The 25780-nt window shown below is 44.4% G+C and overlaps 1 protein-coding gene across 1 annotated transcript in view; it reads left to right on the forward strand.

Moving 5' to 3' along the window:
* Positions 1-18730, forward strand: part of LOC116995320 (elongation of very long chain fatty acids protein 4-like) — a 41156-nt gene extending 22426 nt beyond the window's left edge. The window contains exons 7-9 of the transcript XR_004417704.1: positions 13934-14013; positions 15593-15715; positions 18096-18730. The gene's annotated coding sequence lies outside the window, so the exon portion shown is untranslated. The remainder of the gene's footprint in view (positions 1-13933; positions 14014-15592; positions 15716-18095) is intronic.
* The last annotated feature ends 7050 nt before the right edge of the window (positions 18731-25780 follow it).

The raw sequence follows: 25780 nt of genomic DNA on the forward strand, positions 1-25780 counted from the left end.
AGGGAATAACAGAAGGAGGGCTTTAAGCACCTCATCAAGACTTTGGCCTTGCCACTTGGGCAGCAGTGGGATGGGAATGTTGTGTGGCAGGCAGGGTGTGGGGGAAGCCTCAGGAATAGCTGATCCCATGCAGGACAGAGGGGCAGCAAGGAAACTGGGAGATGAAGCTCTGGCAGCATCTACTTGCCTTTGGTTCAGCTTTAACCATGTCACTGTGTGGCCACCAGCCTCACTCCGCAGCTACAAATTAAATAGAAAAGATCTTTATAATAATATAGCCTATGACCTATTAAAATCATTGTCCCAAAATCATTCTGCCATGACTTTTGCTATACACAGCACCACTAAGTATTTTCTTTTTAGATTGTGCCATTTAGTCTTTTTGTAGGTTCTGTAATGTTTGGTTTTTGGATGATTTGTTTGTAGTTTGTTGGGTTTTTTTGGTTTTTTTTTTACTTTCATTCTGTATGCATTAACTAGTCCCCAGTTCTCCTGGTCAACTTGTTAAAGTTCTGTTTCTCTGGCCTGAATTTGGGACCTCAGGGTGCTCTTCAGTGGACCTAGGTCTGCCACCTGTCCTCAGTGTGTCAGCTCCTAGGAGGAATAAACTTGGAAATTCTCCAGTGACTCTGTGAGCCCATTGACCAGAACATACCTAATATTTGTATAATGAAATACTGTGAAAATGTGGTTATAGTAACCATTGAAATAATATGAAATAAAAACTTTTATGTTCATTGGAATCGGAAAAAAAATAAAGCTGATAATGTATGACTGAGGAGTTAATTGGAATTAGAAGTTTTAAAAAGAAATACCAACTTGTTTAAAGAAAAAGAAGGCTTCAAACTCACAGAAAGTAGGTTTTGATTGGATATTAGGCAGAATTTTTTCCCTGTGAGGGTGATGAGGCCCTGGCACAGGTTGCCCAGAGAAGCTGTGGATACGGCAGAAATAACCTGACCTAATAGTAAAATTAATATTCTTCCTAGATGGCAAAAAAGTGTTTTCATTAGAACTTGGGCTTCCTAGCAGAGTCTTTATGCTACTGCAGAATTAATAATTTTCCTGATAGAATTTAGAATTTACCAAAAGTCATCTGCAAGTTATCTTCTATATAAATTATTCACAGTCATCGGGGAGATGTTTCCAAATAAATCAGTGTAGGTTTTAACACTTGATTGACAGGAAGAAAAGAAAAAAGAAAGATATTTCTGTGCTTCAACTGTGGTGTGCTATGGAGATTGTCATTGGCAATTTTGTGGAAAACGGCTGGGGTAGTGTTAAAATTGACATTGGAAAGAATGTTGCTGGAGGAGCCACGTTGGATGGAAACAGGTAACAATTTCCCTCTCAAGACAATGGTTACTCTGACCTTCTCTGGTTTTCTGACAAAGCGAGTTTGGACATAAATGGTAAAATACAAGATCTATTCTCTCAAATCCCTTGTCCAGCCCTGGCCAGGAGTGGTTTTCCTGACTCCTGTGGGTGAGGAGTGCAGTGAAACCTTGCAGCTCTCCTCAAGACAATACAGCTGCTTGATAAATACTCATGTCAGGATTGATGTTTCCATGAAGATGCTGGAGGAAAAGCTGTGATTTAAATAGACTACACTGATCTAATGGTCAGGTGTGTACAAGGAGCAGGTAGAATTTCTTCCTTTGCATGATTTCACTCCAGTGGTGGTGTCCTAGCACGAGGTAATTCCTCCAGAAAACATCACAAAATCCATACCAGGGCTTGCTTTGCTCCCTTCATTTAGTAGAGGTTAGTTGCATTATACCATGCTTAATTCTCTCAAGCAAGTTCAACACATGTAAAGCCTCTCCCTCCTCCCTGCTTAATTATAGGCACAAATGCCTGCAAGTGGAGAGGTGAAAAATTATTTTAATTATTTAAGCAACATAGCCTTATATTTTTTTCTGTCTTGTTTAAAATGATTTGAAAAATCTAATGGGGTGTGCTTGAATGTGATTCATTTAACATGAATTTGCAGAGCAAATTGTATGAGTTTCTCAGTTCAGCAAACACAGTAATTTTCAAGGGGGCTGTTTAAAGGAAGGCTATTGTGAAAATACATGGTGTTTTATTATGCAAGAGAATGGTGCAAAGAAGCAGGGAGTCTGGAGGGTGACAAAGCTTGTTCTGGGAAGGAATGCCCTCTAGCTTAAGCTTAGCCTCTGTGCTTTGGAGCAGACAGTGTTCCTTGAGCCAAAGAGGAAGCAAAGGGGAGAGCAGGAATCCACAGCTGAGCTGTCAGAGCATTTGACTGAGAAGGGGATGGTGGCTCCCACAGCTGTCTCTGGATTTCAGCCACTGGGCAGAATACCTGCACAGGATCTCTCAGGATCATGCTTTAAAAGTCTGTGCTTTGAAAGGATGCAGGTACCTGCTTTTAGGAGAATGTGCTCAAGTGTGGATCCAAAGCAGGCACTGGCATCTTCCTGCAGTCTGGCAGGCTGTGTTCCAGTAACCAACAAAATTTTGGTCGGATTCCCCTTTCCCACTTGTCTCCCAGAGCATCTCCATCTCAGGGACACACACTTGCAATGGAGCAGAGGCTGACAAGTGCAGAATTCTGGAGCTCAAGGGAGAAATCTCTCTGGAAGGCTTGGGAACACGGGTCATTTCAAAATAGCATTTGCACTGCTTCTTGCTAGTGGAAAACGGGGTAGCTCTGTTCTTAAAAAGGAAGCTGGGTATTGCACTGAGGAGGAGATAGAAATTCTCATAGACATCCTGACTGCATCTATATTAGAAAACGAAATGTGCCCAGGACCATTCCCTGGCACTGAGGCCAGCTGGCAGGAGCCAGGCTGAGCTCCTGCTGCCAGAGGCTCGCTCTGAAACAAGGTGTTCAGCACTCAGCCTGCTGGGCTCCCTTCTGCCCTCCGCTCGTTCCCACATCCTGCCCAGGAAGTATTTTGGGAGAGGGTGTTTGGCTGCAGACTTACCAGCCTGACCAGCCTTTAAGTGTGGTTGATTGTGATTAATTGCTTGGGAACACTCCCTCCAACTCTTGAGGTATCAAGTGTAGATACAGCTTTGATGCCTCTTGCCCTCAGGCAATTTTTGGGGTATCTTAAATCTTTACACATTTCCCCCTACTGGCACATTCTTAAACAATAATCAGTCTCTATTCAGTGAGAACGGTTTTTCCTGCCAAAATGCGTTCTCATCTAATTCTGCTTCCACCTGCACTCATCTATATGCAGCTCTAACTAAAAATCACTACACTCTTCCAGCTGCACACAGAGGAGCACAAGTGGGTCTGACAGTGGGAGGGGGATGCTGTTGCTTTGGTTTTTGGCTGATTTTCCCGTTTGCCTTGGCCCTAGTGTGGGCTGTATCTTGTGTTTCAGTTGCTGCATCTTTTAACTCTGCTTGGAATTCCAGTTGAGGCTCTGGTGGCCAAGCACATCCCCTGGTCATGCTGTCCAGCAGGATGCATCAGGGAATGACTGTACATTAAAATAAAAAAAAAAAACCAAAAAACAAAAAACCAATTAAAATACAAGGAAGGAGTGGGGACACACTGCATTCTAGGGCTGAAGAAACCACAGACCACCCAGCACAGACAGAAAGTGGATCAGCACTAGAATTCTGCTGTGGGCTTCAAGGTGAGTCTACATGCCAGTAGTCCGCAGGGAATGGAACATGAGTGAAATTCAGTCAGAGGGAGAAGAAAGGGTGTGTGTCTAGAAGTGAACTTCCACTTAAGATCTTTTCTGTAATCCATGGGTCTTGACAGCTCTAACTACAATAGTTTAAGATGCTAATGCTGTCAACCACCCCAAGAAGGGGGTGAGAAGTAAATCCCTCTGAAGGGGCAACTAAGGACAGGTTGATGGGATTTTTCCTTCAGCAGATGAGTGGGCACATGGTTTAGTGTGGGTGTCATAAGGAAAAGACCACCAGAATGTGGAGGTTGGAATGCTGAGGTGCACCACCTGGGAAAAAAGGATGGAACTTTTTGTGCCATGGTATCACTCCTTGAGGTCTGGTTTGTCAAGTAAGGCTGAAAACTCTGTTTATTGCATTTATGAGTTAATATTTAGAGACAGGACACATCGTGAAATGCACATGTAGAAAACATGAAGATTTGCAAGCAAGCAAAAGTGTAATTCAGGTGCAAAACACATCCTGAAGGTGAGCAATCATCAGTGTCAGTAAGGGGAGGAGGGATTTGTAATTATTTCCCCAAGGGAGAGCAGTTGTGAAGTCATTTTTGCAGCATTCATGGAAATATATATTTAAAATATCTCAGAAGCACACCCTGCACTCTGCTCACTCTGTAGCTGAGGATTAGTCCTACTGAAGTCAACTGGATTCCACTCCAGGAATCCTGCTCAGATAGACTGGAGCTCTGCAGTCACATCCTTTGTTTTGCTTGAGTCCTGACAGCCCAAATTAAAGGGAGATCTCTCTGAATAGGGAGGGAATGCTGGCAGCGTGTGCTGTGGGCACGGTGTGCAAACAATCATTTTCCTGCCTGAACTCAGCGTGGCCAAATGGCAGCATGGCACGTCCTGGCTGCACTCGTCTGTCAGGCAAGGCAGGTGGTGAGGGGTGTGAAGGGTCCGAATTTGGAAGAGAAAATAATCAGAGACTGATGACTGGAACAAAATGCTCAAGCCAAAATGCTTTCTCCCTAGGGAAGCTCTCCCACAGCCAGATGCAGTGTTGTTTAACTGTCTGGATTTCATTCCAGGACTGCACGTGGCTCTTGAGGTCCTGCCTGGGACTTTTTGTCTGCTGTTGGGTAGCAAACCCAAACAAACAGGAAGTCAGGCTTGAACAGGACTCTCACATATCATCCACTTCTCATCCCTGTAAAACCCATCCCCATTCTATTGTCTGATTTTAATTGAACTGTCATGGGTGTAAAATCACACTGTAAAATTTCCTCCTCTCTTTGCAGAGAGCCCAGAGGCAGGAGCCAGTGTAACATACTTGGAATTTGTTTTCCTTTTTAGAAGGGGCTTGCATTTTGGGTATTTTTTTTCCAGAGCTAATGTACATCTGATGTCAGGCTCCCCAGATGAGAATGGTTAGACTGACGTTGACATTTTTAGAAATATGTGCGAATGGAAAAATATCCTGGGAGTGCTGCCAGTGGCTGATTTTGTAAAGTTTTAGTCTCTGTTGGATAGGAACCATGATGTACCTGTACTGAAAAGAAGCCTTTCTCATAAAGTGTCGTGCTCAGGTGTGTACCAGACTTGCCTTCTCAACTTAAAGAAAGGGCAGGAGTGAATTTCAGCAGGCTGTGACTCAGCCAGGCACTATTCAATTCCCCTTTCTGATCAGATGACAAACAGCCCATTAGTATCTTTCCCAAAGAGGGGTACAGCGACAGGAGGAGTTCCTGGCAAAAAAATGGATTTTTCAAGGTTTAACTGGGAAGAGGTGCAGACAAATCTGCCTGACCTGTGGCTGTTCCCTCCAGTTTGGTGCTGACATGACTGGGACAAGCCAGCTTAGAGCTGAGCTGGTTTGCAGCAAACCAAACCTGCAGCTTTCCTAATTCCCGGCGAGCCGGTGGAATTTGGAGGATGAGTGCAGCTGCTTGCCAGTGCTGTGAATGTCAGCAATTTTTATGGGCATGGTGGGGGCTTGTGTTTGCTGCCTCATCAGAGCAGATGCCTTGTTGGCAGGGGCTGGCAGGGTCCTGCAGAGCCCCGTGCTGAGCTCCTGCTGTCCAGGAGGATGAGGATGTGCCGAGCTGCCCCTGGCTCTGTGCTCCAGACAGCCTGGGTGGGCACACCAGCAATCCCAGCACAGTGGCTGCCTGCTGCTGTGCACACCATCCTTGTCCCATCCCTCTGTCTCTTCTGCAGGCTCAGCAAGCTCTGCCTCATCGTCATCTCCCTCCTGATTTCCATACTCCAGGCTGGGTTGATGGGGCTGTGCCTGGTGTTCCTTACGGAACAGTTTGCTTCTATTTGTCAACCACCTGGATGCAGGAGTTGAAAGCACCCTCAGCAAGGTGGCAGGATGCCATGGTGCCATGGATAGGTGTTCAGCAGGGCCCCCAGGGCTGGCTCCTGTTGGGGATGTGGCTTAGTGGTGGCCTTAGCAGTGTAGGAAAATTAAGCCACAAACACCACAGGTTTATATCCAAAAAGGAGGCAGAGGAGTCCTTTTACTTCATTCAAATAAAGGGAGAGGCCATGGGGCAATGGGGCATTCCCCTGGGGTCTCTCAAATTTTTGGAGGCCTCCTTTTTATCCTAATTTCCCTGCTGCATTTCCCTCTCTCTTTCCCCACTGGTTGAGGTACTTCAGAGGCACAGACTTCCCAGGACACCTGATACCTGAGATTCCCCTCTAATCACAACCCTCCCTTTTAATTTTTAATTCTTATGGAATTCATGGGTTTTCCTCATTGTTTCTTTCATTTTTCAATAACCAATTTAATTTATCAGCAAACCCACAGTTTGTAAAGGCAAATACCTTTTTTTTTTCCCATTTATCAATCGGTAGAATCCTTCCCATTGCTTCTTTTATCTCTCAGTGCTAGTCTTACCTACCAGCAGACCCACAGCTTGTTTGTAAAAACAAATTCCTCATTCCTCTCAGCAGGAAGTTCAGGTGCAGCTATTTTCACACATGGCTGGCTCTGTGAAGCACTGCAGAAATAGATTTATATCAGACACTGGACTGAGCTGGGTTCAGTCTGGAGAAGGGTTTGGTGGTTTTTCAGTCACTGTTTAGTTCATCAGTAGCTTTTGAACTCATTAGTCATTTACAACCAACTTTGGCAAAAAGACACTGGCCTTGAAGAGGATAACTTCTTTTTACAGCTTTTGGAAGGGTAGCTGGCTGCTTGGGGGAAAGAAAGAGTGGAATTAAAACTGCTTCTCTTGGGCAAAAGCTGTGGCATGACCTGTCCTAAACTGTTGTTCTACCACCACAGGAGAGACCATGGAATGTTCACAGACTTCTCTGAGGTGCTGCAAATGCTAATTGGATGGGATTTACAAGGTATCAGCAAGAAGTAGAGTTTTGCTTAGAAATAAGGCAAACAGTGCCTTGTATCTTGAGGCAGAGTTCCTTCCTTCCTTCCTTCCTTCCTTCCTTCCTTCCTTCCTTCCTTCCTTCCTTCCTTCCTTCCTTCCTTCCTTCCTTCCTTCCTTCCTTCCTTCCTTCCTTCCTTCCTTCCTTCCTTCCTTCCTTCCTTCCTTCCTTCCTTCCTTCCTTCCTTCCTTCCTTCCTTCCTTCCTTCCTTCCTTCCTTCCCTCCTTCCCTCCTTCCCTCCTTCCTCTTTTAAAGACCAAGGAAAGAACACCTTGAGTCTAAAGCTCATTGAAAGCTCATATCCTTTTCTGCTGCACTGCAGTGCTGAGCTGAGCTTGGAGAGGCAGGAGGAAGAGAGGGAAGGCTTTGCCAGAGAAGGCTTCACAAGAAGAATGGATCTATGTTCACATTCGTAGGCTGTGCTCATCACAGATTCTCTGGATGAGACCTTCCAATGATGCCTTATACAACGTATCTAGGGCCAGTCCTGTTCAGTTATCCATCAAGGACCTGGATGCAGGAGGATGAGGAATGAGGAATTTGCTGGTGACACCAAACTGGGAGGTGCTGTTGACTTTGTAAGGACCAGGAGCCCTTGAGAGATTGGAGATTTGCTCTGTGAACCATGGGATGAAATTTAACAACAAATGCTGGATTCTGCACCTGGAGCAGAGCGGTGCTGGGCTCAATATACACTGAAGAGGAGTGCTCAGACAGTTGGGCCTTTCCAACTGAAAATATTATATTTTTTTGTTCTATTTTCTAAAGCTGTGACTCACCCTGGAGAGAGGGCAGTCTTGCTTGATTGGTGCACACACAGGCAAAGCTGGGTGAGGATCAGAGGGCATTTGATGTGCTGCCATTGTTAAGAAAGGTTGCAGAATTTTGTCAGGGATGGATTTCTGGTGAAATCTGTTCCAAACCAGTGATGAAATGCTCGCTGACTTTATACCATGCAAAGCACACGGTGTCTCTACCTAAGCAGTGGTGAACAGGAAGAACCTCCTGGTGGAAATACGATTTTTTCATTGATCTTACGATGCTGTGAAGTCTGACTCATCATCGTTGAACACTCAGCCTCTCAAAAAGCAGCCTGATTCTGAAAGGTAAGAACTGCTGCAGAAGAGAGGCAGAGCCCAAACATCCTCACCTTCAAGTCTGTCATGCCTTCCAGGTCTAGAAAAATCTTCAGTGAAAGCTTTATTTTCCCTTTATGTTCTTTTACCGTGGTAAAATAAGTGTAGGAGCCCACTGCAAAACAAATGGAACATAATCTGCCATTTTTTCTCTTGACCATTTTGAAACAGTCTGTTCAAATAGCCAAAGAATGGCATGCAGGCAGTTTGTGAAATCATTTTGCATGAAGGGATTTCAAAAAGCTTCCCCAAAAGCTACCTACAAGTTATTAACTCACATTTGGGGACCATCTGCCCAGTGGCTTTTCAAAATAATGCTATAAGTACACAGGCTAAAAGCAAGAAACATCTTACAAAAGCATATTTTCCAGAAGAAAAAAAAAAAGGGGGGGAGAAAAGAAAATAGAAAAAAGGCAAAATCTGCAATAACTGAGCCTTACCTTTTGTTATACCCTAGGTGATAAACCAAAAGGTATTTGAGAACAGAAGTGTATCTGGGGCTTTGCCACAGCACATGTAAGTTCTGAAAATCATCCTGTAGTTCCTATTGCAGAATTCTGACCTATTTTGCTCCTGCTACATTTGTTGGGGGAAGATGCACTGCATGTAAACAGGACACTACTGTGACTCTTCACATTTTGCAGGCAAGAATTTACAGCAATTTCTCTTCTCTAGAGAATGACCAGAGATTGGAGAGGATTTTTTTCTAAATCTGTAAGGCTTCACCTACCTGGGAACACTTGGGGAGTGTAATCTGAATGGGAATTAGAAAAAAAATCGTTCTTAATTATGATGACTCAAATTGTTGCACACTCCTTTGTGGATAATCACATCTGGAATAAGGATAGGCCTGTCTTACGTGTAACTGAGTCCACTTTGGAATACTAAAACAAATTTAATCTTTGTTATTTTGAAGGAGAATGGCTTTGCAGGGACTAACAGGACAAACATGGCTTTTTCCTAGGTACACCATCCCCATTTTTAAAAGTCATCTCAGAAATCAGGGAGGACACTGAAGTCACTGCAGACAGAGATGATCTCTCCAGAATTTGCTGTCCTCTAAGGGAACACTTCATCAAGGTGCTGAGCAGCAATTTTTTGGTGTGCTGCACTCCTTTTATCGCCTGTGGGTGTTGAGGGCCATTGGTACCACCCATGGTGAAGTACAGGTGGCATTGGGGGTGACCTGTGCTGCTCAATACCAGTTATGTCATAGCTGGTATCAAATTTCATAGGCATTGAATGAAGAGTAACTTAATCCTGAAAGGGATGAAAAAACCTTTTCCATTCTTACTTGCAGAGCATTAACCCCTAGGATCAGTCCAGGATCCCAGGAATGATAAATGTCCTTACAAAAAGGCTGAGGGAATTGGGATTGTTCAGCCTGGAGAAGGGAAGGTTTTGGGGTGACCTCACTGTCCCTTCCAGTGCCCAAAGGAAGCCCACAGGAAAGATGGAGAGAGACTCTTGACAAGGGCCTGGAGTGACAGGACAAGGGGCAATGGCTTCACACTGACAGAGGGCAGGGTTAGATTGGATATTGGGAAGGAATTGTTCCCTGTCAGGGTGGTGAGGCCCTGGCACAGGGTGCCCAGAGAAGCTGTGGCTGCCCCATCCCTGGAAGTGTCCAAGGCCAGGCTGGATGGGGCTCTGAGCAACCTGGGCTAGTGGAAGGTGTCCCTGCCCATGGCAGGGGCTGGAATGAGGTGATCTTTACCATCCCAAACCATTCTGTGATTCTATGACTGGAATTTGGACCAGAGAGATGCCCATGTCACCCTTACTTGATTCAAATTGGTTTTGGACTCTGAAGATCTGTTCTGCTGTAGAATTGAATGGAGGTTTTGCAGCTGGCTTCAGCAGACAGAGAGAGGATGAAATAGAGCTGTTGCTGGTTTTGGTGAACTTTCCCACTGCTGGTTGGATGGAGCAGGGGTTGGTCTGAGCCCTTTTGAACTGGTGGCAAAAACCACTTTGGGGAAGGATCAGGGTGAGGCAGTTATTCTTACTGTCAGCTTGAAGCCTAAATTATGAATCAGTCTATTCTGTGGTCTCTTATATAAGGCTGGGTGTCACTGTCAGTCCATAATGATTAAACTGGGAAAAATGGAGCGGGAGTAGGTGGGAACAATTCTAGGTCTTTTGGACTTTCCATAAGAAAACTTACCTGGGGGGTTGTAAGTACTGAACTAACGTGTGGCATCACAGAATGCCAGATTAGTGCTTATTATTTGAAAAGATATCTGGAATAGCAATTGTTCCATGTTTTTATTTTCTGTAATTTATAATCTGGATATTTCCTTCAGTGTCCTGGCCCTTTGGAATCCAATTCAGTTTGTGGCTTCTCTGATTACCTGTGTCACTAAGTTCCACAGCCTAATAACATCTTGTGTTAAAAAGTAATTCCTTTTCTGCTTTCATATTTTCTGCTGTGGATCAGTCACACATCTCCTGTAAGGCTTCTTAGTCAGTTTTCAGCTCCAGCACCTAAAGCTGGGTCCTAAAATGGGCTGATCCATATATTAATGTAAGGATATTTTCACTTCTACTCTTTTTCTCACACACCCTGTCACTGTTACAGCTGTGTGGTGAACTCAAGCCTTCACTTTGCAGGCAGTGAAACTCTTCATTGGGATCTCTCACAAGTAGAATTTAGAGCACTGACTCTAAATTGTAAGTGGTGGCAGCCAGGTCTCTTGAATATTCACTGTTGGTTAAGTGTCAGGCTTCAGTCAGATTTGGGCTGGCTTCTTTTTAACCAGCATCACTGTAAATACCCAGAATATGTTTTTTCAGAACACAGACAAATGTTTAGAGCTCTGTGATACACTGAGGATTTTTTCTTACTCATTAAGCAGCTGCAGGTTTTACTGGCCATTTTGCTGTGTGTTCACCCAGCTTTTTCCTCTTTCTCTGAAGAATCTCAACATTCCTTTTGTCCCAGCTACTGTAAAGGTACTGTCTCATTTCTACCTTTCCAAAGAAAATTTAAATATTCAGTGGAACATGAGCCCCAGGGAGCCTTGCCTGGTCTTCTCCCATGGCTACACCAGGAGTGTCACTCACTGGGAGGGGACATTCAGCCTTTCTTGAAGCAGGTGCAGGCTGCACAGGAGTAAATCCCTTTTGGTACCTGAAGGGACAAAGATAGAGAGGATTTTTTTTCCAAGTGTAGTGACAGGACAAGGGGCAATGGCTTCACACTGACAGAGAGCAGGGTTAGATTGGATATTGGGAATAAATTGTTCCCTGTGAGGGTGGTAAGACCCTGGCACAGGTTGCCCAGAGAAGCTGTGGCTGCTGCTGAAACATCTTTGGCTCCTTTTCAGTTTGTGAATGGTCTGGTTCTTCTTACAAGCACCGGAATCATTAGCAGGACTGTCTCCCAGGCTGCCCTGTTAGTTCTGCCAGCCTCCATGAGTCACAGCAACACCTCCCACCAGCTCTAGCAACACCTGTGGAAGTCACACACTGCCAGACTCAACACTGCCTTGTGCCAGCCTAAATTTGCCTTTGCCATAGGCAAACCTGACCTGATGCTGCAGTTTATGGGGGGATTTGCTGTCGTTTCAGTAAAACCTGTGTTTTTCTGATGGGAAGGTGCTCCTGGTCTGCATTCTCAGTTCACAGAGAAAAAGTCTGTGCTCACAGAGCCTGTGTAGGAGCAGGAAGAGAGGAAAGGCAGTGCTACAGAAAGATTGCTCCAATACTGCTGAACATACCAAGGCTGGTTTAATTAAGCTGGAGGTGAAAGAGTTAATCTAGGCCTTGCCAGGGCAGCCAAAGGGTGCACTTTGGGTGATTGCCAGTGTCTGACTCAAAAACAGTGAGTCCCAGTCCTGATGCAGTGGAAGACACTTGGTGTGGTGCCACTGACTTCACAGGGGTCAGAACTGAGCTCAGGTCTCAGTTTAGACATTTGGACAAGTAAAGGGTACTGATCTCTGCCAAGAGCTTAAAACTGAATCCAACCACCACAGAATCAGGCAGTTCCTTAGGAAAGTTTGTTAGACTTGTCAGTATTGACACTGGATTTCAGATATGTATTTGCTTAATTACTCTTTTGATAAAACTCCTTATTAAGCAAGTCTGCTCTCCATCTGGTGCTGATCTGACTTGAAATACAGCAAGATTGGCAACTCATTAATTCATGGGCAGGATAAGTATAAAATTTGCATAAATCAGTTAATATTAGAAAGTACAAAACTTGTAGTTTCTTGAAAAAGCAAACTGTGAACCTTTCCTCTTAGGACAGAAATGCTTTGTGAGATGGAGAAGTATCTCACACGTTTCTCATGACAAAATATTGAGTAGTGGTGTTTGGGTTTTTCAGATTCCTTTCCCATTAATTCTTGTTCCAAATGTAGAACTGTACTTGTCTTGAAGCTGGTGACACTTTGTGTTCAAGGCAAAATTCCTGCTCTTTAATGATGTGGTTTTATTTTTAAGGCTTTAATCTTACATCAGTAATTTTAAGTGCTTTTCAGTGATGCTCTCAGTGAGGAACTACCATCCTTCTTTGTTGTTTTCAGTGCCAGATGACATTTTTATCCAATGGTACGCATCCATTTGCCATGCAGATTGAGTTCCAGGAATGCAGTGTACAGATGTGAGGCAATTTTGATCATTGCTCTCTAGAAATTACAGGGGCTATATACATTTTAGTATTTAGTTTACCCTCTGGATTGCAACTTCTTCTTCTGAATCACTAGAAGGAAATCACACTAGGTTTTTTTGGTTTTGGTTGTTTTTTGGTTTTTTTGTTTATTGTTTTGTTTTGAAAATTAAAAGTCTTACTTAAAATGAACCACCCTGCTCCAACTTGTAGGAACTGTGAGTTACCATCTGTGAGAGGTGGCAAAGAGCTCATCTCCCCTATGATTGAGGAAACCTTTACCAGAGAACTCAGGGTTGAATCAGGAATGTTTCCACAAAAAAAGTGTCTCTTCCACCTAACATCCTCCTGAAAAAGCAGTTCATGGAGGAAGTCCCTTGCCTTGCTCTGTCCCATGTTCCAGTTGACAAAGTGTCCCTGCATCTTTCTTTCCTTGTGTTTGGAGAAGAGTGGGAGGAAGTGCAGAGACCAGCTCCATGTGAATGGAAAGCTGCTCTTTGCAAGTCATTTCCTGACTGTTCTGAGTGATTGCCTGCACAGAATCCTTGGGGCTGGAAGGGACCTCTGGAGCTCATCCAGTCCAATCCCCCTGTCCAGGCAAGGTCACCAAGGGCAGGTGACACAGGAACACATCCAGGTGGGTTTGGAATGCCTCCAGAGATGGAGAATCCACACCCTCCATGGGCAGCTGTTCTAGTGCTCTGCCACCCTCAATGGAAAGAAGATCTTCCTCACACTGAGGTGGAACTTCTTGTTTTTAATTTGTGGCCATTGCTCCTAGAACTGTCACTGAGCACCACTGAAGAGAGCCTGACACCATCCTCTTGACACCCTCTTTGAGATATTTATGTGTCCTTTCCTGACCTTCTGTGCACCTCAGGTGATAAGACAGAGCTGAGAAGTAAGATATGGAAAGAGTTCCTCTGGATTCATAGAGTCTGTTCAGAACAGGAGATTGCAGCTCAGGACGAACCTTACTCTAAAGGACTCCTGACAGGTGTCTGACAGCAAAAACTTGTTTAACTCAGTAGTACCAAGGAGCCTCTCTTAAACAGAAAGCTCACAGCAGGACACTGCTGCATTAACAAGATTTTCTCTGGCTGCTCCAATTCCCTTTAGCTTTTTTAATTTTTTTTTTTTTTCGGTAATCGTCTTTCAAACTGCAGCAACATTTGTTGTCCTGAGGTGCTGACTCCAGTGGAAGAGATTTTAGTGGAAGCTTCTCCCGCAGTGTGCTTCATTTCAGGTCAGTAGTCACATCCTCCTCAGCCTCTCCTGGGGCTCTCACATTGATCATCCTCCAGCTGGGGGAATTGTCTGAGAGGAAGGGCATGACTGTTGTGCTGAGACATTTCTAGACTGAGGGAAGCTTCTGCCCTTTGGATTCGGGGGAGACCTGACATTTGGATGTGGTGTGGATGTGCAAGCTGTCAGCCTTCCTGCTCCATGGTGCACATCTGCCCCCCTCCAGGCAGCTGGGGAGGGACAAGAGCAGAGGGCAGAGCATGTCACGGGTGGCTTGAGCTGGTGTTTGGGTTTGAGCAGCAAAGTCTCTGCTGGATGAGGCTGTTTCACCAACAAAAGGCTCATTGACTGCTCTGAGTCATCACCAGTCCATGTGAAGCACTTGAGTTGATGTGATGGGGTAGGAAGTTTGCCCCAGGACAAATCTGGAGAACAAAACATCCACAGAAATAAAACATGCTTTATGTTTTCCAGTGTTACCTGGAGAGCCAGATTGGAGCAAAAAGAAAAAACAGGAGGCTAGGGGATCTGAAAGCTTTTGAGACAACACTAGTTGATGTCCTTTGCTAAGTTTTCCTGTGGAAGCTGGAATAACACAATGGATCACAAGTGATCCTTCTGCTAAACTGACTCCAGAACCGGCTGACTCCTACCTAGAGTGAGATTTATCCATTATTTTCTGGTATGAGTTTTTTTTTTTTGAAGAGTGATATGGTGTCCAATTACTGCTTGAAGTACTCCCTCTAGCCTAGAGAATATGTGCTTGTTCATATAAAGAGAGAAACTTCTGTGCTCTTGGCTTCTGACTGGTTGGGAAATGCCCCCAGGAAGATGGAGGTGGAAGTTCAGATACAGGAAGAGGAGGGAGTTGTGATTCTTGAGCAGGGGCTGTTACAACTCAATGAGGAGGTAAGAGAACGTAATTATGCTTGCTCTGATCAGCCTCATTTCCGGGAGGAGCTGGAATTTAGGTTCCTAACTAGCAAACTCTGTGTTACTTCTGGATTTAAAGAGAAACCAGAGTCCGGGCATTGGGGAACTGAATCCACTGGGAATGTGAGTGCAGGATTCTATAGCAGCAGACTGTACTGGGCTTTAGATGTTCTGCATTTTGGATCACAGTAGCTATCTGTGCAGTTAGCAAGGATTTTGACATTTAATTCCTCCTGTGACCTGGCCTTCCCACTCCACATCAGGGAACTGTGGTTTGGCCTTAGGAAGCATTGACCCTGGATGTTCTGCCTGGTGTGGCATTGAGGACCATATCCCTGAGGTGATAACCAAGAAATGTGTACGGAGCAGCTCTTTACTCATCTTGCATTGCATTCACCTGTCTCTCAAGAGCCCTTTCTCACCTCACAGGTTGAGCCCTGAACTTTCACTAAAAGCTGGTGCAGTGCCAGCTTTCCAGGAGGTTGTCTGGAACTGGGACTTGCATCCCAACACATCACTAAGGCTGTAAAAACACGGAAGAACTGCAACCCTCACAAGTGCTGGAGACAGCTTGCCAAGGAGACTGCACCAGCCAGAGCAGGTGTGTGACAAACCACTCAATTCTGTTACCTCTCTGTGTTTTCCAGAGCGACCTGGAGCTCAAGCAGGAGCAGTATTCTCCACACAGCTCTCTACGTCTTCCCTAACACCAGTGAGCCACGAGACCGAGGCAGAAATTCCAGTGTGGGGAGGGTGTGAGTCATGAGACGGTGAGTGAAGGAAACAGCAGGATAAAAATAACAGAGCCCAGTGTGATGCAGAATATTAATCCTTGCCCTGTGTTATCCTCGCTTGTATTACAGGCACCGCTCTGCTGTAGCGTAGATGCTCTGCTGCTCCAAACAGATCCCTCAGTGCTACTCAGAAAGATTATGGCTCAGGATGCCAGATTGCAGGGACTCCTAATACTCGTGCCTTTAAGTTGGCTGAAAATTCTTAATCAAGAAATTCCTGCTGTAGAAAATACGTAATCAAAGAGCGTCAAAATTGCTGTGCTCGTGTTTTTCATGTTTACGTGAAAATGTCAATTTTAGTTAATTTGACATCAACTGAAAAAAAATTTCTTTCAAAATTTAAATAAGTGTCTTTCATTTTCCAACCTTCTTTTTTTTTCTTCTCTCTCCTTCTTTCTTCAAAAGGAGAAAAGAAAATACCATGAAACAGCCACATAAAATTCAAGTTTGATTCTAGCTAAAATCAGTAAATCAGTAGGAAAAAAAGTAGGAAAAATAGAATTGGTAAAATAAAATTATATTTTAAAAAAACAAGTATTTTATTTTGAGATGTGAATCTCTTTTTCTGCTCAAATCTGCCATCAGATTTGCTGAGCTTCATTCTGAGATCACTCACAGCAAAATCAGGATCCCTTCTAGGGAGCCAGCGTGAGGTTTCTAACCCAGTCCCCTTGGCATCGCCTCTAAGCACTGGGCAGTGATCTTCAGAGAGCTCCTGGGAGCTTAGGAAGCCTCTTGCTCTGGTATTTTTCAATCCAGTCAGGAATCTGGGCACCATAAAGACACCCAGAGCTTTTCCTTTAACTTCAAAGGGTGCCAGCTCTGGCACTGAGGCTTCACTGCAGATTGACACGTGGGGAGCTCTTCTGACAGAAACTGCCTTTGGTATTTCACAGTGGGGAGAACTGTTTGTTTCATTGCACACAGATTCGCTTCAAAACCTTGCCAGAGGAGTTCACTTTGCTGCTTTTTTTGTGTTGTTGTTGGATTTTTTTTTTTGTGTGTAAGTCACCTTTGTGCTTAAGTTCACCTTCAAGAGTGTGTAAGATTTTGCCAGAACTGGGGAACAGCCTTCTGAGACAGGGAGGGAGGTGGCTGTGCGGTCCCCACGCTGCAGGGCTCACAGGGTGGATGAACAATATTTGCAGGGCTCCCTCTCCTCTTTCAGGGCTACTTTATGAAGTGGAGCATTTCCACCCACACTGAAAGAAGGCACCGTTCAACTGGGATGGATTTAAGGGGGGTGTGTGTAAAATCCTGTGGTTCAGGTGTGCAGTTATGGTCAGAGTACTCCTTGCTCCCTTTCAGACCCCGTTGAAACCAAATTCTTTGATCCCACTAAGCTGAAAAATTCCTTTTTTTTTTCCTGCTTTTTTTCTTTTCTATTTTGTCTTACAGAAGCTGCCTGGGAAGCTACTTGGGAATAACTTTTCTGGTTTAAAATACTCTTCTTAAGCAACCTCCTGTTATTTTTTACTTTTATATTTCCATCTATTTAACTTATTCCCGTATACCAAGTCTTTTTTATTTTCCAATGCGTAAGGAAAGAAAGACTTATTTTGGAAGTTCTACAAAAATGGAAGTCATTGTAATCATGATTTGATGTCCTTGGAACGCACTTTATTTACTATTTGTTTTTATTAGGACATTGTTTGAACGTAACTTTAAGCCCAATAAGGTTCCAGGACTAATCTCCTGGGAGAGGATATTTATGGTCCATATTTTCAGAGAGGGAGATTGGAAGTAGAAAAAGGCTTAAGTATTTAGGCCTCACTTCAGCTCTGAAGGCAGGGGAAATCTGCAAATAGTCGCTTGACCAGTTGGAGTGGAGGGTGGCATGTGCAGATGCCCAGCTCCAAGGGGCACTTGCATTCCATGTGCGCTCATTCCAGGCAGAAACGGGGCCTCAGATTGTGTGCATTACTGCAGGGGGAGCTGACCTATTTTTCTGGAGAGGAAAAATCTACCATAAAAATCTAATTTGCAAGGATTGTGGGAGTGGAAACAGGGCTGCTTTTTTTTCTCTAGGATATTTGGTTATGCAAACAAATTGATGAGGGAGAAGCTTCCAGCAAGAAAACCGCTGGTGGTGCTCAGTGTCACTCAATTAATTGTAACACTCTGCAAAGGAAAGTGAAATTATGGTGAATCTTTCAGAGAATCAGAGAATCATAGAATGGCCTGGGTTGGAAGGGACCTTAAAGATCCTCTAGTTCCAACCCCCTGCCATGGGAAAGGATACCTTGCACTTTGTTCTAAGCCATAATTTTGTGTCCAGTGTGGAGCCTAATGATTTTTCCTCCTTGATTACTGCAGCTTTTTGCATGACACTCTCCTGATTGCCTTCCTCCTGCAGACACTGACCATCAGGAAGACCCTGCTGCAGATTCTGAAACCAAACCAGCCTATTCCTTGTTCTCAGGTCATCTTGGGTTGGAAGCTGCTGAAAAACTTCCTTCTGGATAAATAACTGTGATGTCCCCATCATCCCCAGAAGTGGATTTCCTCACTGGGATTGCTGAAACACTGGTTTGCTCTGAGGTTTCTCTCATAGAGGAATTGTTCAGCTCACAACAGGAGTGAGCAAAGTTTAAATGCTTTGGGGCTCACTCCCAGGCACAAGTCTTTGTTATTTGAGCTTTTGTTTGGAAATAAATTCAGTTCTTGTCATAGATTGGGCGTCTTCTCCCGTGGTTCTTACATATCGAACTTTCTCATCTTTCTGGAAGAAGATTCTTTCTTTTATTGGTACTCATCTTTGTTTATTTATTTTGTATTCTTGAGATGTGCTGCATCTCTGGAGTTTGTATTTCTACTTTTAGCATAAAAATGCTGTACATACAAGTCTAGAATGCATCTGAAGATTAGTCTGATTTTTCATGTGACTTTGACTTGAACATTTTTCTGTTTATGTTTATATTACTATTTCAAATATGTGCATTACCTGTATTCTTTATGCCTTTTCCCCATCTATAACTCAATAAAATAATGTCCCTGTTCTTCAGAACCATATCACGTGTGCGTGACACTGATAACAGTTTCTGAATAATAATGACTGATAATTTTAGATGTGTTAACCTATATTTATATCTGTATCTATATCTATATCTGTCTGTCACAGCCTGAAATTCTTCAGATGTGGGATTTGAGATGGTGAAAAAATTGCCAGCGAGTGGTAAGCTCAGCTTAGGAATAATTTTTTGTAAGTCTGTTTGGACTTGAAAGGTAGATTTTTCTGCTCCATAAAGGTTTATGTTCTTTATTTCAGTTCTCATCCATGGCTAAATTTAGAACTGATATTACATGAATCAGTAGAATGTCAGCCATTTCACCAGAAGTTTGTGTGAGGACAGTATTTCCCTGTGCAGCTCCTGGAACTGGATGCTGTAGGACCTGGCCCTGCCTCATGAGAGTCCTTTAGGCAGATTCTCAGCTGGCATTTCCTTGACATTAGTGGAGCTCCTCTGGTTTTTGCTCACTGAACACCTCAGAGCTTACCTGCATTTAAATGAAACTTGTTTCTGTGAATCACAAATTGTTTTAAAGGAATTTGGTTGTAGTTTGTTTTTTTTTTAAAAAAAACCACTTCTCTACTAAGGAAAAGAGTGCCATGACCTGGGACATCTGGGGGCTGATGCAAGCCTTAGGCCTTTAACTGGAGAACTTCACCCTTGTCACATGGATCTTCCCATTCCTTCCAACTCCCTTGATTTTCTTTTGCAGGATGGATCCAGTGAGGTGCTCAGTTCTGTGCTGAGGCATAGTCCTGACTGACATGAACAGATGCACAAATGGATGCAGGACTGAGGCTTTAATGAGGCGATTTCTGAGTCTCTGGAAACAGGCTTTGATCTTAGAGTGAACTTATCAAAATTCTGAGTGCTCTGAGCATTCATGGACATTAAAGTCCCTCAGAGCAAGGACATGAAACCATTCAATGTCTCTCCTGCTTTGGGGAGATTCAGCTTTTTTTGGCTTTTTCTTTGGAAAAGACATTCACTGGCGGGAGGAACTCGAGGCCATTGTACAATGTTGGCTTTTTACTGCTGTAAAATTCCTTTGGGTCTCAAAGGTTTAGTGAAGTCACTTCTATCACTTTCAGTGTGTTGGGAACATGTCCTTGCTGGAAGTAAGACTCCATCAAATACAGCTGTTTACAAAGCAAAGAGAGAAGGACATTTCTTGTCCTTGTCTGTTTAATGCCAAGCCACTGTTCAGAATTTTAAATCATACAAATTGCAAAATATTCCATTTAAATAGAATGAAAGCTGAACCAGCTCAAGCTGTGGGTTGTTTCCCACAGGAAGCAGGCAATAGGCCCTCCAGGGAGAAGCCTGAGGATTGTGAGTGGTGACAGAGGTGATGGGGACAGGTGACTTGTCTGACTTACCTACACCTCCATCGCTGAACTGAGCGGAGTACATTTGGTACATTTGCTCACCTACCCCAAAATGACAGCTCCTGATTCCCCTCACATCTTGAAGACATAGTACACACATCTAGACATCTCCAGTCAGAAACAAGGTATGTTCCTGTAAACAAACAGCTGGGGCTGGCTTATAATTATGGCTTCTATTAATAGGACATTGTCTTCATTTAGGTGAGCTGCTGCTGCTGTTTTGCCAAAAGCATGTTCATTAATTTCTTTCCAGCTTCTCCTTGTCATTATTAGAGCATGGGAAGCAAGCTCGTGGTTTAATAAGCTTGAGTTTCAGACTGGGCTAAGCAAATCATTTTAATTCTATTTATCAGCTTCTAATTTGTAATAAAAGATTAAATTTAGATGAAAATATCTTCAACCTGAAAAGGGGATTTTGCTTAGAAGCTGATTGTCCTTAACCAGCACCTAGCTCTGTGCTTGAACTTTGTGCCTGTAGTTACAGGAAAAAAGGTTCAAGGCAGTCAGGAAACTCAACAGAAACCTCCTAATGCTGAGAAGAGTGATAGACTGAAATCCACCGAGGTGAAGGTGGTGCAAAGACCTGTCCAGGGCAGGATTCTCAATCCCAGGATCCATTCCCACATCCCTGGAGCGTGTGTGCAGCAGAGGAACCTTGCAGAGCACGTGCCTGCCATCAGCCCGGTCCGGCTGCCAACACTCTGCTGAACGCCGAGTTCATTCATTATTATTGCTGGCTTTTCAGGAGGCAGGATGAGCAAAACCAACATCAATCTCCAACAGATGGGACTGGAGGAGGGCAGCTGCAGGCATACGGTGCACTACATACGGCGGGCGAGCGCACGTGGAATCCTCTGCCCCCGGAGCTCCACGCTCCGTACCATGGGCAGCAGGAAAATACAATTATCTGAATGAACTGCCCGCAAATCCCTGCACTCTGCGCTGCCCACTCGGGAGTTCAGGCAGCACCCGGGGAGCTCTGGGCACTGAGGTGCCATTCCTCACGTGGCAGCGGTGGAAAAGCACATTCCTGCCTACGTGAGATGAGCAGGGGCATTCCTCTGCGAGCCTCCTGCCTTTTCCTTTTTGTTCTTGGGAGCTCGTTCTGTTTTGTTTTTACCATTCAGGCTGGTAAATGAGATTACAGCACAGGCATGCAGAAAATAAAATGCAGCGGAAACGTGTGTAAACAAGATTAGTAGGGCAAACCAGCGCCTCTCAGCACATTAACTGCACTGGGGATGTGAGGCTGGGGCAGGGCTGGGAGCAGTTTTTGCCTGGGTACAGCAGATGCAGGCAGAAAATATTAATGATGTGCTCTGAGAGAGCTGCTCTCACCCCGCTCAGAGTGCAGACAAACTGAGGGTGGGAAAGAAGAACAAAGAGCTGAATTTCTTTGGGGGATTTTTATTATTCTTTCCCCTCTAAAATATCGTTTTGAAATCATGTTAGATTTTGACAATTCTCAAAGGATCTCAGCTGTCATTTTGCTGTCTCTCATGCATGGACACACACACACTTGGCTCTGTGGGACACAAGGATAGGACACAAGAGCTGTAAGATGAGAAATCTGATAATGACCAAAAATGTTTTGTTGGTGATAGAGAGGGGATACTTTTGGTTGGATTCTTTGCTGTTGGTTTAAATGCTTGAGGCTGTTGATACAAGCCCTGTCTGCCCAGCCTGTCTCAAGAGCTGTGAACTCTCACCTTCCAGAGCTCTACATGAGGAAGGGGCCATGGGAGCAATTAAATTAGCTCATGTTTAAAATAAACAACCACATCACAACAAATCCTCCACCTTTCTGCTTGCTGGCAGAATCTCTGCTCCCTCCCACGCAGCCCCAGCTGGAGAGCCACTCTGCAGCAAAGCCACTCTGGTTGTGACAGTGCCTTTCCACTCACTGCTCCCTTTTCCTCCCCTCCCAGGGAGCAGCAGCTGCCACCACAGCCCCTCTTTTCTGCCTCCAAGGGGCTCCCACTTATGTAATTTGCAGAAGGCAAAGGAAGAAAATACTGAATTGACGCTGGGCAGGGTCAGGGTGATCTTCCCAGCGACACAGATTAACAGGTCCAGTGCTGCAGAGAGCATCCTGCTTCAATTTCAGGTGGAGTAAAGCCTTTCACCCAGGCTCTGAACGTGCCTAAACACAGTCTGGGCAGAGGAGCTCTGTGCTTGTGTGCTCCTGGGTTTAAAAGTGCCTTTCAGGCCAGAGTTGAACCTGGTGTTTGGAGCCAGGCTAAGTTAATGTGTTGGGGGAATTTTGGCTGCATGGGAGCTTTTTTGCAGCGGCCAAAATCTGGTCTCTTTGGCAGTGCCAGGATCAGTGCTGCTGCTGAGGGGTCGTCTAGGGAGAGTGTCCCCTTACTCCCCTCCCTGTCAACCAGGGGAAGGAAAGAATAAGTGTTTGAGCAACCTGGTCTGCTGGAAGGTGTCCCTGCTCAGGCCAGGGGCTGGAATGAGGGGATCTTTAAGGTCCTTTCCAACCCAAACCATTCTGTGACATTATTGAAGCATGCTGAGTTCTGGCTGAGCCAAGGGCCCTTAGTTTCTGTCCTTCAAGAGCAAAGCTCAAAGCAGCTTTGGGAAAAAGACGGTGTAGAAGCCAAGGATTAATTTTCCTCTGCTCACTCTGGGGTCTGCCCCATTCCTGCCCTTGGGTGGGGGGGATGCCAGTGTGGAAGCTGGGAACAGATGTATGCACCAGTGACTAATGAGGTGTGAGTGATTGATTCCCTTCTTGCTCAGGAAGCACAGCAGAGTGCTCCCTTCTCTGCCACAGGCCATCCTCCAGGAACAGGGAATCATCCATCTGAACAGGGATTCCAATGCTCCAGGAAGGAGAAGTGTCAGAGTGAGGAACGAGTGGAGCAGCGTTTGGGGACTGAAGGGGTGGCAGCAGCCTCAGTGCACTTTGTGTGCTGGCAAAGGACTGTATTTATTTTACAAATGGAGCACAACTATCATCCCTCAGCTGTGTGGAGGTTACAAACCTCTGTGGAGGATATCCAGTCATTTGGATTGGCTTGTGAGCTCCTCAGCAGAGAGTCACAAACAAGACTGAGGGGGAAAAAAATCCCATCTGTCAATGCAGGATTCACACAAAACCACCTGATTGCAAGAATTCTGTGCCCTGGTATTCCATGAGCTTCACAGGATCATGGAATGGCTTTGGTTGGAAGGATCCTTAAAGCCCATCCAGTTCCAGCTCCCTGACATGGGGGACACTTTCCACTGGGCTGCTCAGAGCCTTGACTAACGTGGCCTTGGACATTTCCAGGGATGGGGCAGCCACAGAAACATCTCTGGGCAAGTTTCTTTCAACTCTTTCTCTCACTGAGCCTGCACAGCTCAGGCTGACAGGCACATAGGGTGTAAGAGCAAGCCCTTTCCTATCTGCTTACAGAAATTGCTACCTTTGCTCTTACACTGTGATAATGATGCACTAGAGAACAAAACTCCTTTCAGAGCCTTCCCAATGCCATTTTCCATCCTCTGTCATGCATCCCTGGGCCCCACTGGCACTGCCTGGCTTTGCAGGTGGAGAATTCCCAAGCTCAGCACCACACCCAGAGGAATTTCTGGGTTGCTTTGGCTTTCCTTGATTTTTCCATTCTTTTTGTGCCTCATTAATGTGACAAAAAACCAGGCTGCTCCCAGCATGTATTTGTTAGGCACACATAGAGGGAAGACTAAAGATCTTTAAAAGCGAGGGACATGTTTTTCTCAGTAGCTTTTTCCACCCTGTTTTGCCAAGCTGGCACTCCCTGCTCAGCCTCATTTGGAAATTGCCACAAATAAAGCCCGTACTGAAAACCTTCAAAGTACAAATAACTATGAAGAGAATGAGTCCAAGAGTTCATAGCTGTCCCAACTTCGCTTAAATTGGAGTTTTGCTAGGCAAGATTTAAGATTCTGGAAGAAAAAAACTCTAGTATATATTATATATATATATATTTTTTTTTTTATTAAGTCTATTTAAAGTGTTTTGATACACCAGAATGCAGTGCAGAAAGGCAGCTTTTATCACTTACCTTTGATCATATAACAGGTTTTCTGTGAGGAATATGAGCAAGAGCTGATGGGAAAAAGAAAGGGACAGGCAACAGTTAATGGTAGTTTTTAAAACTGGCCAGACTAGTGCTGCTGAGTAAATGTGACAGCTAAAACTCTGACTTGCCTGGCTCTGTCCATATGAATTGCTGGTAAAACTTCCTTTCCCCTGAGATGAACACTTAAGAATTCCATGGTGAGCTTTGCCATTCTCTGTGTTTGCACTGGTATGAATCAGAATAAAAAATTCTCCTCGCAACTTACTTTGTTAATGATAAAGGTTCTAAGAATAAATTCTAGCTAAATATCTCCTGACCCACCCTCCAAAAAAAAATGAAACTCAGGCCTAGAAGCATCTTTGCATGTGGCTGTGTGGTAAATTTTTTATATATTTTTTTTATGGTACCCATAGTTTGAGGATAGGCACGAGGGAAAGTCATCCTCTGGAGAGATATAATCCAAGGAAAAGCAGAAACACATGTAAAAGAATGGATGGGACATAGAATAAAAATAAATTCTTCTGCCACGGCTTGAGGCCAAGAAGATAGGATTGCTGATGAGCAGGTGAATAATTGAAAATGAGGTAGGAATATTATTTTGTTCTCCCTTTGGACACAGGGAGTCCCTTTGGAGGAAAGTGCTTTGATTAAATGGAAGTTGTTTCCAGGCTACACAACCCCCGTTTCTGTGGGTACAAGTGAGCCCCAAAGATGCATCCTGGCAAATAAATGTACCAAACTCCTAAAGGAATAGGCTGAACAGCCTTATAAGGAAAGTATGAACTTGGGGAAAAAAGGTTGTACAGCAGGGAAGAAAGTAAAGGGAATGACTTTGGAAAAATAGCAAACCCTGAAGCTCCAAAAATTCAGCGTAATGAACCTCCCAAAGAGAGTACTCATGTCCAGCCAGTGAAAACACTCCTTGGTGACCAGTTTGAACCTTCCAAGATGTGAGGATGGGGTGAAGAGAAAATTGCCCCCCATTGCTGCTTCTTCACTGCTATCCTGTCTGCTTTGTGCTGGAACAGAACAGCAGGCAAGAGAAGGGGAAAGAGGGAAGATTTGCACCAGCTAGGATTCCATGGCCAATTGATTCCATGGCCACTGATCCCAGTGAATTTTAACAGGCTGATGCCAGCACAGTGTTATCTTTCTTTCATGGGTGAATTGATTTCAAAAACCTTTTCCTTTCAGTAAAAGGCCTGATGAAAGTGATGGTAATATCTCTAAAAGGGATTCTGATGGTAATATCTCAAGTGAAAAAGCTGCAGGATGTACAGAAAATTTCCATCTATCTTCTGACTCAGGTAGCCATGGCACTGAGACCAGTTCTTGTGACATTTCTGAAAGAAATGTCAATAAATCAGCTTCACTCAAGGGCCACATTAGCAATGTAACCACTTTTTAAAAGAGTCTAGAAATATTGTAAAGACCTCAGCTCTGTTACAACATAGATTTGTGGTGTGTGAGGCACACCACAGTGTATGAGACTGAAACTGTTTTCAGAAAGTCTTTTGGCATTCTCCTGATGCAGGTTGATCCATAAGAGTTGGAACACTTTAAAAGAATTGAGAAGGAAGAATTTATATT

The sequence above is a fragment of the Catharus ustulatus genome, chromosome 4 (assembly GCF_009819885.2).
Source record: "Catharus ustulatus isolate bCatUst1 chromosome 4, bCatUst1.pri.v2, whole genome shotgun sequence".
Taxonomy (NCBI): domain Eukaryota; kingdom Metazoa; phylum Chordata; class Aves; order Passeriformes; family Turdidae; genus Catharus; species Catharus ustulatus.